The sequence below is a fragment of the Arachis duranensis genome, chromosome 5 (genome assembly GCF_000817695.3).
Source record: "Arachis duranensis cultivar V14167 chromosome 5, aradu.V14167.gnm2.J7QH, whole genome shotgun sequence".
Classification (NCBI taxonomy): Eukaryota; Viridiplantae; Streptophyta; class Magnoliopsida; order Fabales; family Fabaceae; genus Arachis; species Arachis duranensis.
In genome coordinates, this window is record NC_029776.3 from 86,063,529 (window position 1) to 86,078,185 (window position 14,657).

The 14,657-nt window shown below is 30.0% G+C and overlaps 1 pseudogene; it reads right to left on the reverse strand.

Moving 5' to 3' along the window:
- Positions 1-113: 113 nt before the first annotated feature.
- On the reverse strand, positions 114-4,218 carry LOC107490084 (aspartic proteinase-like protein 1; annotated as a pseudogene).
- Between the last annotated feature and the right edge of the window lie 10,439 nt (positions 4,219-14,657).

A 14,657-nucleotide genomic window follows, 5' to 3' on the forward strand; every position in this document is an offset into this window, starting at 1 on the left:
TCGGTTTTCGGTTGACTTGGCAAAACCGAACTGAACCGAAGAAGTGGTTCAGTAATGCTTCTTTTTACCCTTTTACCTTTTAACCTAGTAACAAAATCTCCAAATCTCTAACTTTAACTCCCTTTCAGCTTCCATGTAGTCACAAGCCCACAACTCAGATCCATCTTCCTCCTCCATGTCTGGGAGAATGAGAGCCTAAGAGAGCCAGAGAGTGTCATGCCGCCGTCCTCCAGTCGTAAGTTATCCATTGCCGCTCTCAAGGACATCGTCGCAACTGCAACGGTCATCTTTGTTGCAGGAATAGTAGAGAGATGGAGAGTGTTGTCGTCTAACCCGCGACGTTGTCCAGTTCACGCCATTGTTAGGCTAAAAAACAATGCTTTCCATCTCATGAGTGTGTTCGGTAGTTTGCTTGTGACTTTTTCTCAAAATTTTTATGAGTTTTGTAATATCTTGCAAGTGTTCGAGGCTTCTTATGGTAGTCGAGATCTGTTACTTAGGTGTATGGCTGAGAGGATGAAACTTAAATATGGCTGGTGATTTTTTTGATGTGTATTTTCATGAGATCATCAACAAGAATGAGGTGGACTTGTATTTGATAGATGGTTTAAAGATGCCTCGTGATCAAAATACTTTTGACATATTAAATTGGTGGAAGGTGAATTCCAATAAGTATCATATCTTATCCCAAATAGTTAGAGATGTCTTAGCAATATCGGCCTCGACTATTGCTTCAAAATCGGCTTTTAGCACTGGTGGAAGAGTGTTTAACAACTACAGGAGTTCTTTAACTCCAAATACAATTGAGGCATTAATTTGCACATAAAATTGGCTTTGTGCTTCTCCAATAACAACTTATTTTGAGGAGCTTATTGAGGAGTTTGAGAAACTTGAATTAGGTATGCAAAAAAAAATTGAAGTTCACTTCATAGTTTATGTTTATAATTCATAATCTATATTGATTTCTTTGTTTTGTTTTTGTAGAAATTGCACCAACCGAAGAAGTTGATGAATCTGGTGTGGATTCAAATTAAGCATGGTGGCTGTTTTGGTTTTTATTTAGTTTTAAAGTAGCTGTTTCAGTTTTTATTTAGTTTTAAAGTGTGTTTATTTTTGTTGTTTGTTAGACATTTCTATTTGTCTTTATTTTTGTGTTTAATTATTAGGACAAGTTGACATTATATTAAATTTTGATGTGAAGTACTCTTGTTATTTTAATTTATTGATCGTTTTAATCTTCATATTATGGTGATTGAAACTCTGATTATTAGCTTTTAAAAAATAAAAAATCGATCGAATCAAACCGCTGTTGGTTCGGTTCGGTTCGATTTGGTTGTCCTACAAACAGCAAATCAAACGGTTGATATTGTGAAAGAATCGAACAGGCCAGTTTGATTGGTTTTTGGTCTAAAACCAAACTAAACTAAACTAAACCGATTGCACCCCCTATCAAAAAGTGACACGAATTTTATTATGAGCAGCATTTTTACAGGCCACATAGGAGGTTGATTGAGCTGAAGGCTCTGAAAAAAGTTATACAGAAAAGAATAAGTATGTTACTTGCTTTGGACATCTAAATTAAAGCTATGCAGTTATACTAAAGATACTGAATCAGACATGCTCTGAACATCTCACATGTTTATTTAGACTGAGAATTGCTAGTGAAAATGAAATTAATAAACCATGTCCCCAACCTGATTTATATTTCCTCAACAAAGTGTTCTGAAGCCAGAAGAGAACTAAAATTGGATACATAATAATGATTCAATATGAACCTCATTTTTAAGTACACCAAATTCGAAACAAACTTGTTGTTGTACACATTTTGCTTTTTCAGTTTAACATTGTAAATTTCACCACTAGATGCCAAAGGAAGCTCAAGATTGATGATGACCAGAAACTATAATCTCTTTACTACTTTGTGTTTTGGTCATTTGGATTTTTTTTGTGGCACGTTGTTATATTATGAGTTATGACATTCTACTTTGTATTATAGGTGAGTATTTTAGGACAAGAGATCACAAGAGGTTCTTGGTGATGCTTTGGGTGAGGTGTGTTAAAATTTTTAATTTGTTAAGTAACCACTACAAAAAAATCACTTTTAGCGGCCATTTATTTTGTTTTTAGAGGCAATAAAAATAGCCACTAATACATTTGCCAGCAATTAGACATTAGCCGTCTTATGCCTTGTCGCTAAAAGATTTTAGCGGCAATTATAACATTTGCCGGTAAAGACTTTTTTAATGGACTCAAAAAGTATGTAATTTTTAGTGGCCATTTTCTTGGCAATTTATATGGCCAACAAAAGTAATTCTAAAATTGTAATATTATTCACTTTTAGCGGCCATTACTATTGCCGCCAAAATCTATTTTACCGGCAATTTATATAGCCACTAAAAATAATTCTAAAATTCTAATGTTATTCACTTTTTTTTAGTTATATTATACTCATTTTCTTAGAAACAACAAACTACCTTTTTTAGAATCTCAATTATTTTTCTAACAATTAGTATTATTATGCATAATAAAAATATACTGAAATTAATTATTATAAAATAAGATATTTCATTAAACTCAAAATATTGATACACAAATTTCTTTTAAAAAGTAATAAATCATATTACAAATCTAAATAATAAAAAATACTACAAGTCTATAAACTCAAAATGAGCTTCCTACAGGGTTGCTATATCCTCTTCTATTTCAAAATGAGCTTCTTGTAGAAGTGACCTGAATGCCAGAATGAAACTGGTCGGTTCATTTAGGAGAAAGTTGCAATAAATAAAGTAAAAAAGAAAAGAAAGACTGTGAATGAATCAATCAATTATGAGATAGGTACACATAAACAATAGAAGCAAGATTTAAATGGTGGGTTATATTTTGTTTGAAGCTAAAAGCAAGGGAAGAATAATAAGTAGGAGAGAGAGTTAAGAGAGGTATAACATCAAAGGAGCTCTGCCAGTAGCTGGAGATATTAGGCTCACCCAAATTTCTAATGACAAAGAAAATAATATTTTATGTTAATAATTTAAATATGAATAAAACAAAAACTGACTACTTATTTAATAGTTTAGTCTTTTCAAAATGCACGTGATATTATGATATTAGGCTACTAGCTTGGTCCATAAAAGATTTTTGAGATATATATACACACTATATGTTGACATCTTTTGGATCATTTATTTTTATTTTTCATGCCCATCAGTTTATTTATCATGTGACATTATTCGGAGACTAACACAATACCATATGCATCTTTTAAGAACTAGACAAAAGAACATATTAGAGTAATTAAGTGATATTATATATTATACTAATATAAATCATAAATGTATATTTGGGAATTAAATAACCAGCCTATTCAAAATAAAACTTTACTTTTTGGAGGGAAACTAAAATAATTGTTTTTCTAGAGGTAGAAAAAAAAATGCCGATGAAAATATCCAAATAAAACGAAAAGATAAGATCCAGCAAAAAAAGTGTGCAAGATTTGGACTTTCTAATAATATTTTATAAAAATATTATCCGTACACTAAAATATTATAAAAATAATATATTAGACTTTGTCATAGAAAATATGTAAACTTACATCCTATTGTTCCCATATTCTCTTCAGCTGGCTCTATGGCTAAACAAAATGCAGTTGTTTTCTGCACAAAATGGATTACTCCTCAGGATTTAGAGGACAACCAATATAACAAGGCGAAAAAACACAAAAGAATTACTTAATCTATACCAACCTGATTGACATTGAATACAAACACAGGATTATAGAGCACAAAACTGTTATTCTGTTGGAACATAAGTGTTAAGGTGGGAATCTTTGGCAAGTCTTGTGAACTGAATGAACAAAGATTTTAAAAAGAAAAAAAAAGAGAAATTATAGAAATCATCCATTTAGAACATCCAAACATTGAGGAAAAAAATACAAATAAGTGAGATAGAGTATATTCACCTGAAAAGCATAACAATACTCCTAGGAAGTATCTTTGAAGGTAGCTCTTGAAGCATTTATAATTTTATCAAACTGCCACAAATATAACCATATTAAGCCAGCTATGAAGGATTTACATAAGTACAAATGTACAATAATAATTAATAATTGTCTACATCAAATTCTAAAAATTGAAGTACCTCTTCTGTTATGGATTTATACACATGCCCAGGAAAAAATGTAAAAGATGTTCCACAATCAACATGTGCTTTAAAACTTGTCATTTTGAGACAAGAATTCCCAATACAACATGTCTCCGCTCCAATAATATAGGTTGAACTAACAAGCAAATTCATCACAATTAGCAATGATGGAGTTTTCTAAAGTACTTTAATGCAAAAGATTGAAAACTGACTTAAAGCACATAGATAGTTCCATAATATATTTCATCGAATGGCGAGAATGAAGCAGACTATTGTTGGATGGATGATCCCTCGTCTCCAAAAAATATGCGACCAGAACCACTTAAATTTGAAGAATTGCAAACTGTACCACTTACAAAAATAACAGAAATATTTATGAGGAAGGCCACCATAAGAGCAAATCCACTTTTTATCATGTAAAATCTGCAAGCTTCCTATTAAATAATGAAATAGAGGAAGCAAGGGGGACGAAATGGTGGGAGCCAATAATGCGATGAATTGACGCAATCAAATTGCAATTAGAGTGTTGTGATCTGATGAATTTGGATTAGATAACAGAATAAAATAGGTATAACAGCAGCGCTCTCTATCTCTATAATAATCTATATATATAGATGAGGGACCAAACCAACTTAATATGCTCTTAGAAAGTATCCTAATTAATTAATTTTTCTATCAATAACACACAAAAGTACCTTTTTGTTAGCAACTTGAAAAGTACCTTTTTATTTGTTCTTGTCGGCATTAAGCTTTCTTGAAAAGTACCTTTTCTCTTTAGCTGTAGAAGAGAAAGCTCTAAATGCACTGGAGGCAGGGCAGATACTTTGCAAAGCAAAAAATGTGTGAAATGCTTCCAAGCACCGAATTAGACAAAAGTAAGAAATGGTATATCCCTTATGCCTTATAGCACACAACATCTTGCTTTACTTGAAACCTTGAATTGAAACAAAAGAAACCTAGTCACAAGAACCATAATCTTAATGAACAAACAATATTCTTTACAAATTACATAACGAAGTAATCTAAAAGCCACACATAGAACCAGATATCGAAATCATATCTTCACACATATATAGCATATCCAAAGGGGGAATAAAAACTAGAGCAATGGTAGGCATTGACTAATCTAGCGAATTATATATTTCATTAGTACCTTTTTTAAAAGTGTCTATACAAATTTCATGATATATAGTCCATATTTATGTTAAATTTCATTGAACCACCTTCTTTGTTCACACTGACAACAAAAAGCTGCTTTTCTATTTTTTTTCAGTGGTCCAATCAAGCCGCTTTTAAATATTTGCAACCAAAAATATTTTTTAAAATCTTTATTCAAATTATTAATTGGTCATGCATCATCAAATTTCACTAACTCTTCAAATCGTGCATTCATAGATAGTACATCAACACTTTTAGGAAATACATCACAACATTTAGAAATACTTATTGCAACTAGGCAACATATACATACCACATTGGTTATTGATATGAACATTTTCATAATTACCTATAAAATAATTTCCTAATTAACAATGAAAATCTTTAAAAACATTCACTTATAGGTTTCGCATCAGAGGCTTTTCTAAAGCAGAACCAAGAACCAATATGCAGAACTTCATCATACACTTCCTTATATGTTCTCCAAGCATACGGTCCAAACTATTAACAACCACAAATAAAATATCAATTATCTTATGTTCTTGCCATGAGAAATAAACTATTATAGTGATGCACATTATAAAATGTGGCATGCCTTTATGAGATTGATGTGCTCAACACTGATGGTGGATTCCACGACTGCGATGAATTCTAAAGAAGTTTATAAAATCGAAGGCAAAAATAATAAAGGCAAAAAAAATAAATCAAATTACCAAAATCTAAAACTGATAACGTATTGCTGAATCATTGAGCGAAAAAAATCCTCAAAATTTTTATTATAAATCACTGAATGACAAGTTCAACCTGCAATAAGTGCATGCGATAGGGATCGGAACTAAGAATAGCAGCCAATGTGGGAGAAAAGTTAACTCAGATAAAACTAAAAATTGATAAGAGATATGGAAAAAAAGATACAATAGAACACAAATTGGGAGCACAAAAATCAGAATTGAGAGAGAATTAAGGAACTCATACCTGATTACTAGAGCGCGATTGAGATTTCAATCGAAATCAACACAAGCTTGTCAAAGAAAAGGATTCAGAGCGCGATTAAGATTGAGATGATAACTGGAAAGAGATTTGAGCGAGGAAGAAATGAAATGATGGAGATGTGAGAGCGAGAGCAAGTTTGAGAAGAAGAAGATTGGTGTGTGGTTATCACTTCTCAGACAGAATAAGGCTCTGAGAGAGTAGTTTGTGTGAGGAAGAGTGGCGAGGTACGGAGAGAGTGATGATTTCGTGTTTCACGGTTAGTTTTTTATATTTTTAAAATTTTAGCTTTTTTTTTTTAATGGCAATAGTTGAAATGGCCATTATAATCTATACTTTTAATGGTAAATATATAATTGCCACTAAAAAATGGTTTTGAGAAGAGAATTTATGGCAATAATACTATTGTCGCTAAAAATTTGTCGCTAAAAATCTTTTTTCTTGTAGTGAACTTTAAGATTGTCCTAATCATCTTCATTGATGTTCTACCAACAAAAATTCAAAGGCCACGTCTACAAGATCACTGAAAATTGTGACAAACAGGAATTTTCAATGAAGTAGAAAGTATTGACCCCCTGATTGCGTTTGTCTCTTTCTCCATAGAGATAATACACTACACTATTATATGTCTCTTTTAATTTGCTTTGAGATTAAAATTATAATGACAATTAATATAGGCTGCACAATATATAGAGTATTCATTCAAGTCTTGTGTTTTGTGTTTTAATTTTTCTGTATTTAAGACTTTTCTGTTATGAACTTGGTAATTGTGAAAAAAAATGACAATAATTTATCTGGTTTGATAGACATTGAAAAGCCAAGGATAAAAAGTCCAAAGAGAGCCTCCAAAATTCGTAAGTTGTTTCTTGTTTCCAAGAAAGATGAGGTGAGGAAGTATGTCAACATATACAGGAGATTGCTTATGGTATGATTTCTTGCTTATGTACTGTGAATTTCTAGTTAGTTTGGTCATGCTACTAAGAAGAGGTTGCTCCTCATATTAAAAAAGGTGAAAGAAAGAAGGAACTGTTGGGAGAATTTTTTATTTGCATATATATTACGATTTGGAATAGGTATCTCTTTAACATAATTCTAATTTTATTATTTATTATTTTTCGTCTAATTATGTATTTTAATACTTTAATTGGTGTCAATTTAAATTTAAATAATGCTAATATTGTGTGGCATGATTCTTTTTAATTCTGCACACAGTTACTATTGTTCAGTTTGTGGCAATTTTTTTTAAATTAAATACTAAGTTTGTGAAAGTTTTAAACCGCCACTAAATAAGATTCTGGTAATTTTGCAAAATCGCTAAAAATAAACTTATGTTATTTTCAATTTTAAAGGTTTATGAAACTCCTACAAATTTATCTGTGGAGAATTTTTAACCGTCGCAATACATAAGTTTAATATAAAGGTTAGTGGTCACATTAATCCTTAAAAATGGATAATTTTTTAAATTTGTTTTTAAAAAATTTATTAATTAAATTAGTCCTTTAAAAATTATAAATTAACTAATTTTTGTCCTTTCGTTACTTAATTAATAGTTTTTATCAATGATTAATGATATAAAATGTTAACTAACAGCATACACGATATCTAACATTTTTAATTATTGGATACTAAACAAATATATTTATAAAAATCTATCAATTTAGTCAATTTTTCTAATTATATAAATCCTAATTCTAATATAACCTAACGACACTAAATTGATAAATTTTCATAAATATATATATTCAACGTCTAATTGGATATGCTAGGTGTCATGTGTATGATATGAGTTAATATTCTCTATCATCAATTATTAATAAAAACTATTAAGTGATTGAAGAACAAAAATAATTAATTTATAATTTTTAAAGAATTAATTTAATTGATAAAATAATTAAAATCTTTTAAAGACAAATTTAAAAAATGGACAATTTTATAAGGATTAATTTGTCTATAAACTTTAATCTAACATCGAGATTGAAAAAAAAATCAAATCGGCTCAAGAAATAATAATAATAATAATAATAATAATAATAATAGTAATAATAATGATGATGAATTTTATAATACTATTTAATTAATTACTTACTCAAAGGTAAGTCTGGTTTCTCAAATATAAATAAAACCGTTATTAGTATGTTTTCTTAAAAAGTTTATTGAGATAAAATTATATACCATTTATTTGTTTGTATTTTTTTATTTAATTTACTTTTCATCTGACATATAATAATTATTTTTTAAGTTAAAAAATTTCTACCATGAATATTATAGAATAACTTTGCAATCACATGAAAAAATCATTAAATTATTATCTTTATTATTTTTTTTTATCTTTCTCACACAATTATAATAAAAAGTTAAAATTTTTCTATTCGAATGATATGTTTTATAGATTTTTTTACCTATTGAATTATAATTATTTATTGTGTTATATAAAAATAATTAATAAAAATATGATTGACGGATATAGAAAATCCAACTAGACAATAGTATTAATAATAAATATACTACGTAACATTGCCTAAATATTGAAATGAAAAAATATCTTTAAATTAATATTATTTTTTATGTATTAATTAAATTATTAAAATTTTAACTAATATAATTTAAAGTTTAAATATCTAAAGAAATTCATATTATTTTTTATTATTTTTTGTATTCTTTTGATCTCAACTACTAAAATTTTATGGATCCAACGTCCTCATCTACTCCATGCTCCAACCTTCCTTCTTGCATTAACCCTCTCATTACTCTTCCATTGTTCGAGAACAATTCTTATCCTATGACCTATCCATGTGTAGGTGCGTTTTGATCTTTAATAATTTATCGTCAACATCAAAATGTGTGGACATGCATGGCTATCCATCTACTCAAGGTATGGAAGTTTGCATTTCTTTTAATTTATATATAGAGACAGAACTAGCTATAATATAAAATAATATGGGTGTAGACTTTATCTGGTTAATTGAAAAGTGTTGGTGCTTCTTAAAAAGTTTAGTTGTTTAAAGATTTGAAATTCGTTGTGTTAAAAGTTAATTTAGTAATTTTTTCATCATTCAAATAAGTTATGGTTCAATTGTTAACGAAAAAAATAGGTTCGTCTTTCGAAAACTATTTCAGTTGGTCTTGAAACACGAACTCGATCTTATATTTAAAAGATTATATATAAACTTAGGATTTTTTGAAGAATGATTTTATTTAGTACAATATGATTTAAATCAGAATTTTGATTTTTTAATTAAAAAAAAAGGGATAACTTTATCATGATATAGATTATATTCACATTTTTAATTTAGATTTCTAAATCTTGAATCTTTAGTCATCTCGACAATAACACCTTCAAAATATTTATTCTCCTCTAATTTAAATTTTGTAAGACAACATTGTTTCTTATAATTTGGATGTACAAACAGGTTCAATGGTAGGATGATTTTGATCTGGTGTGATATCAAAGGTTTATGACTCTTATAATGATTATTTGTGACTTAGTAAGATGAAGTTTGATTGCGAGGGTCAAAGAAATTGACTTTGACTTTGGCGTCAGCTTGTTTCGAAAAAATTTAAATTTTTGGCCTGAATTTGTCTTAGGGAAGTTTTGTCCACTGTTACTTTTCATTTCAGGAGGGGTATCTCACCGACAGACAGCTGTTCACGATATTTTTATGACCAGAAATCAGTTGTTCATTGTATTCGAAATTGTTCGAAAGCTCAGCTAGTTTGGCAAGTTTTGGAGATTTCTAGTCAACTTCTGAATTTGATGCATTGGTTCTTGCTTCATAACAAATAGCGCCCTTTTAATTTTTTTTTGTCTATGGTGGATTTGGCGTTTCAGGAATAATGAGATCTTTCATCTACACGAGTCTTAACCCTGAATAAGGTGACTAGTATAACTTTATCCTTGGAAAAGGAGTTTCGGAATGTTTTTGAGTTACAACGAGTTTCTATCCCCTCTATCATTAGTGGCTCATGGATTTTTTTTTCGGTGAATAATTTTAATATTAATTGTGATGCAAGTTATCCTGATACTGGTGATCGTGTTGGTTTTACTTGTGTGATGTTGACAACGAGGCTGTTTGAGAACAATTGAGAGTCGTAATATTTTGCAAGAAGAATTATTTGTTATTTGAAGAGAATATCTTTTAGCCTGAGACTTGGGATAAAGAAATATTATTTATGAAATAAATTGTGTAGATGACTTTACTCTTATCAATAATTTTCAGAAGGAAAAGTATAGGTAGACAATGAAAATACTAAACAATGTGAACAATGAATATATTGGATGTTCAATTCAATAGGTGTGCAGATGGTTATCCTAATAATAAAATTTAGGTGAATAATTTAGAGGTGTAGTATATTTTTACTTTATTAAATCAATTTTAAAATTTATTATTTACAAAAGTTATTGTCTACCTAACAAAATCCTTTTTCAAAATAATTTTAGTTTTGTTAATTTATTGGTGCTGAAAATCACATGAGTGTCTCCGATTAATTTTGAGAGAACAAATAAAATAATAGACATCATATCAAAAACAATGATAAAAACTCATACTCATCAACTAAAATTTTCTGTCTTAAAAAAAATTTAAAAATAGCATTAAGCGAGATTTTCTTATTTCTTAAATAATTTTTAATTCTTTGTTATCTGTTCTATTGATATACTTTTCAATCAAGAAAAAAAAAAGTGTAGTTTTGGTAAATAGGCGACTTTGCCAATCGCCGAATTTGCCTATGAATTGCACAACTTCCTCCCTCTTTTAGAATCAATCCTCGAATGAAAAAAAAAATTAAATTTATGAAAAAAAAAATCAATCCTCGAATGGGATTTTCTTTTAATTTATTTTTAAAATTAAATTTTTTTATACAATTCACTTAACAAAAACATCACTGTACTACACTAACTTTAAAACCCTAAATATACCACTCGCTCCATGCAAAATGAATTATTGTTAACACATATTATATTCTACACTTAATTACAAAATAATAGACATAATTGATTTGTAACAAAGTTGTTTCTTAATAATTTACATTCTGAAATTTTATACTTTAAAATATAACTTTTTTTACTTAAAAATTTTAATTTACTGCATTTCATCAAATGAAAATTACTTACATAACAGAAAATTAATTAAACTTTTACGCTCACCGAATTAGTTTACTCGTTATTATCAATTTTAATATAAGACCTGACTTCTTTCTTTGACTAATTGAAAATAAATAATATATTTATTCTTTCACATTTAACAGATCTGAGTTTCACATAAATATATAATTAACAATCATTTCACACAAACACTTAAATAAAAACATTTCCACTAATCTCAAAATTCATACTAAATTTAAATAGATATAACTTAAATTAATGATATAATTTAATTTGGTAACAACAAATTTACTTATATTATTATTATTTGGATCGGCTATTGTTATTTATTATCTTCAGTTCAAAATTTTAATAAGTTTATTATTGAATTAAACTTCTGAGTGGTCCCTGAACTTACACTCGACCTTCAAAGTGGTTCTTAAACTTGCAATGACCTCAATATTATTTTCGAATTTAACACATGTGGTTCACGGTCGTCCCTGAAACATTTTTCGAGAAATATTCCTTAACGGCACGCTGACGTATATGGAGAGGCGCCACGTTGGATATCTGACGTGGCTGTTATCATTTTTTAACTCAATTTAGTCCCTGAATTATTTTATAACCCTAATCCCCAATTTATTATCAGAAACCACTCTGTTTCTTCTTCTCTGCTCTCATTCGTCTTCTCTGCCATTGTTCAGCTGCTATTGTTAAACGTGATTTGAATGGGTCATGATGGGTAGAGACAGCAAATTGAGGTTATGATGAAAGCCCGAATTTTAGAGGTAATGATGCTCATGATGTATATCATGATGAGTTAGATGGGACAAATTCTTGGCATTCCGAAGAAATAAAGACACCCCTAACTCAGAGGATGATGACTCATTTCCTGTTTTCACAGAAGAAACAAGGTTTGAAAAACTCCAATTAGAGGTAGGGATGAAATTCAACACGAAGATAGATTTTAAGGAGACTGTAAGGGAGTATTGCATCCAGGAAGGTAGAAGAGTTAGATTCAAGAAAAATAATAATGTACGATGCAGGGCTTTATGTAGGGGTGAGGAATGTCCATGAGTTATCTATATCTTTAAGGATAGTGAGATTGTTTGCTGGCAAGTTAAAACCTTTCAATGATGATCATACCTGCCCAAAGAAGACAAAAAATAAATTAGTTAACGGAGGGTGGTTAGCAAACAAGTTAGTGAAGAAGTTTAGGAAATTTCCAAATCTGAAGCACTCTGAAGCTTTAACATACTTCAAAAGCAAATGTGACTTGGACTTGGACAAATCTTCCCTGACAAGAGCACTTGGAAATGCAAGGCACATTATGTATGGTGATGCAGGTGCACAGTATGGGATGGTGAGAGACTATGGTGAGACTCTCCTGAAGTTCAACCCTGGTTCTACTGTGCGCATCACAACAATTTCTCATCCCAACCTTGCAGAAGAGCCCACTTTTGACAAGATGTATATTTGTCTGGATGAGTGCAAGAATGGGTTTAGAGCGGGATGCAGACCTCTAATAGGACTTGATGGAGCATTTTAGAAAATCAGATTTAGTGGACAAATCTTGGTAGCCATTTACGTCATTGCATATGCCATTGTACCAGTGGAGAACACGAATAATTGGAGGTGATTTCTTGAGCTGCTGCATGAGGATCTAGGGAGTTACACCCAAAATGGATGGTGTTTTATTTTGGGCATGTAAAAGGTAACGATGTCTTTGCTATTTACTGGTTATTGTATTTTAGTAAGGGTTGAACTCCTTAGGTTGATGTATTTTTTGTAGTGATGTTTTTCTTTCATGATTCTGTTTCTATATTTACTAGTTTGTTTCACACATTGTTATTGTCTGTATTGATAGAATGGGGTAGGAGTAGAACTTAATAAATCGTGGGGATGAATTTGTTGTCACTCATACATGTGTAGGGATTAATTTGATGTCACTTATGTATGTGTATGGACTATTTGATGTCACTTATATAAGGTGAGGGACCATTTTGGGTCTCGATATTGTAAGTTATTAATTTCAGAGGTTTCGTGCAGGAGGTCTTTCCTGATGTCCACCACAGATTTTGTGTATAGCACTTGCGAAGAAACTTCAATAAGCAGTGGAAAGACAATGAACTTAGAGGATTACTGTGAGAGTGTGTAAGATCTACTACTCAAGAAGGATTCATTGAGGGGATGATGAAAATCCAAAGAGCTAAAAAGGAAGTATGAGAGTACCTTTCCAAATGACGAAGAGATGCATGGAGTCGGGCCTTCTTCCCCTCCCAACCAAAATGTGACAGCATATGTAACAATGCTTGCAAAGTATTTAATGTCAGAATCAAGGAAGTAAGGACCAAACCAATTATCACACCACCAGGTACTTCAAATATTACTCCACTCATCATGACCCACTCAAATTACGTTCAACAATGGCAGTTCAATAATGGTAGAGAAGACGAAGGAGAACAGAGAAGAAGAAACATAGTGATTTTTGATAATAAATTGGGGATTAGGGTTATAAAATAATTCAGGGACTAAATTGAGTTAAAAATGATAACAACCACGTCAGATATCCAACGTGACGCCTCTCTATACACGTCAGCGCGCCGTTAAGAAATATTCTCCGAAAAATATTTCAGGGACGACCGTGAACCACATGTGTTAAATTCGGAGATAATATTGAGGTCATTGCAAGTTTAAGGACCACTTTAAAGATCGAATGTAAATTCAGAAACCACTTTGAGATTTAACTCTTCGTTATTTTGACATGTTTCACAAAACTTTCAATGCAAACAAAACACACTCAGTCCAACTTTGTTTTACTAAAAAACTACTTTCAAAAAAAAAGTTTATGTTTAGTATTTTTATTAAAATTTAATCAGTATTTAATTATTAAAAAAATATTTTTTTTATTATTAAATATAATTTTATAATTTATATTATTAAAAATATTATTAATAATTAATTAATGACTATAAATTACAAATTCAGTTAATTTCCTAGCACTCCTCTTTCTAAAATACCAAGAAAGCCTAACGAACTAGTGATCATATTAATCACTACATACTTCATCGTTATCATTACACTTCTCTAGACACCAATTAATATTTCTGTAGAAGACATCATTTGTCTGGAGATCTTTTAATATAAAGAACACGTATTCCTTTTCAATGAGGCCAACACATTTCAGCAGATTTTTTCTTCACAGTAGCATTGGCCTTAATAAATAACCATGCAGATAATTAATTTGAGTGGATCAAATGATCGATTTATTTATTTATTTAAATAAATATTA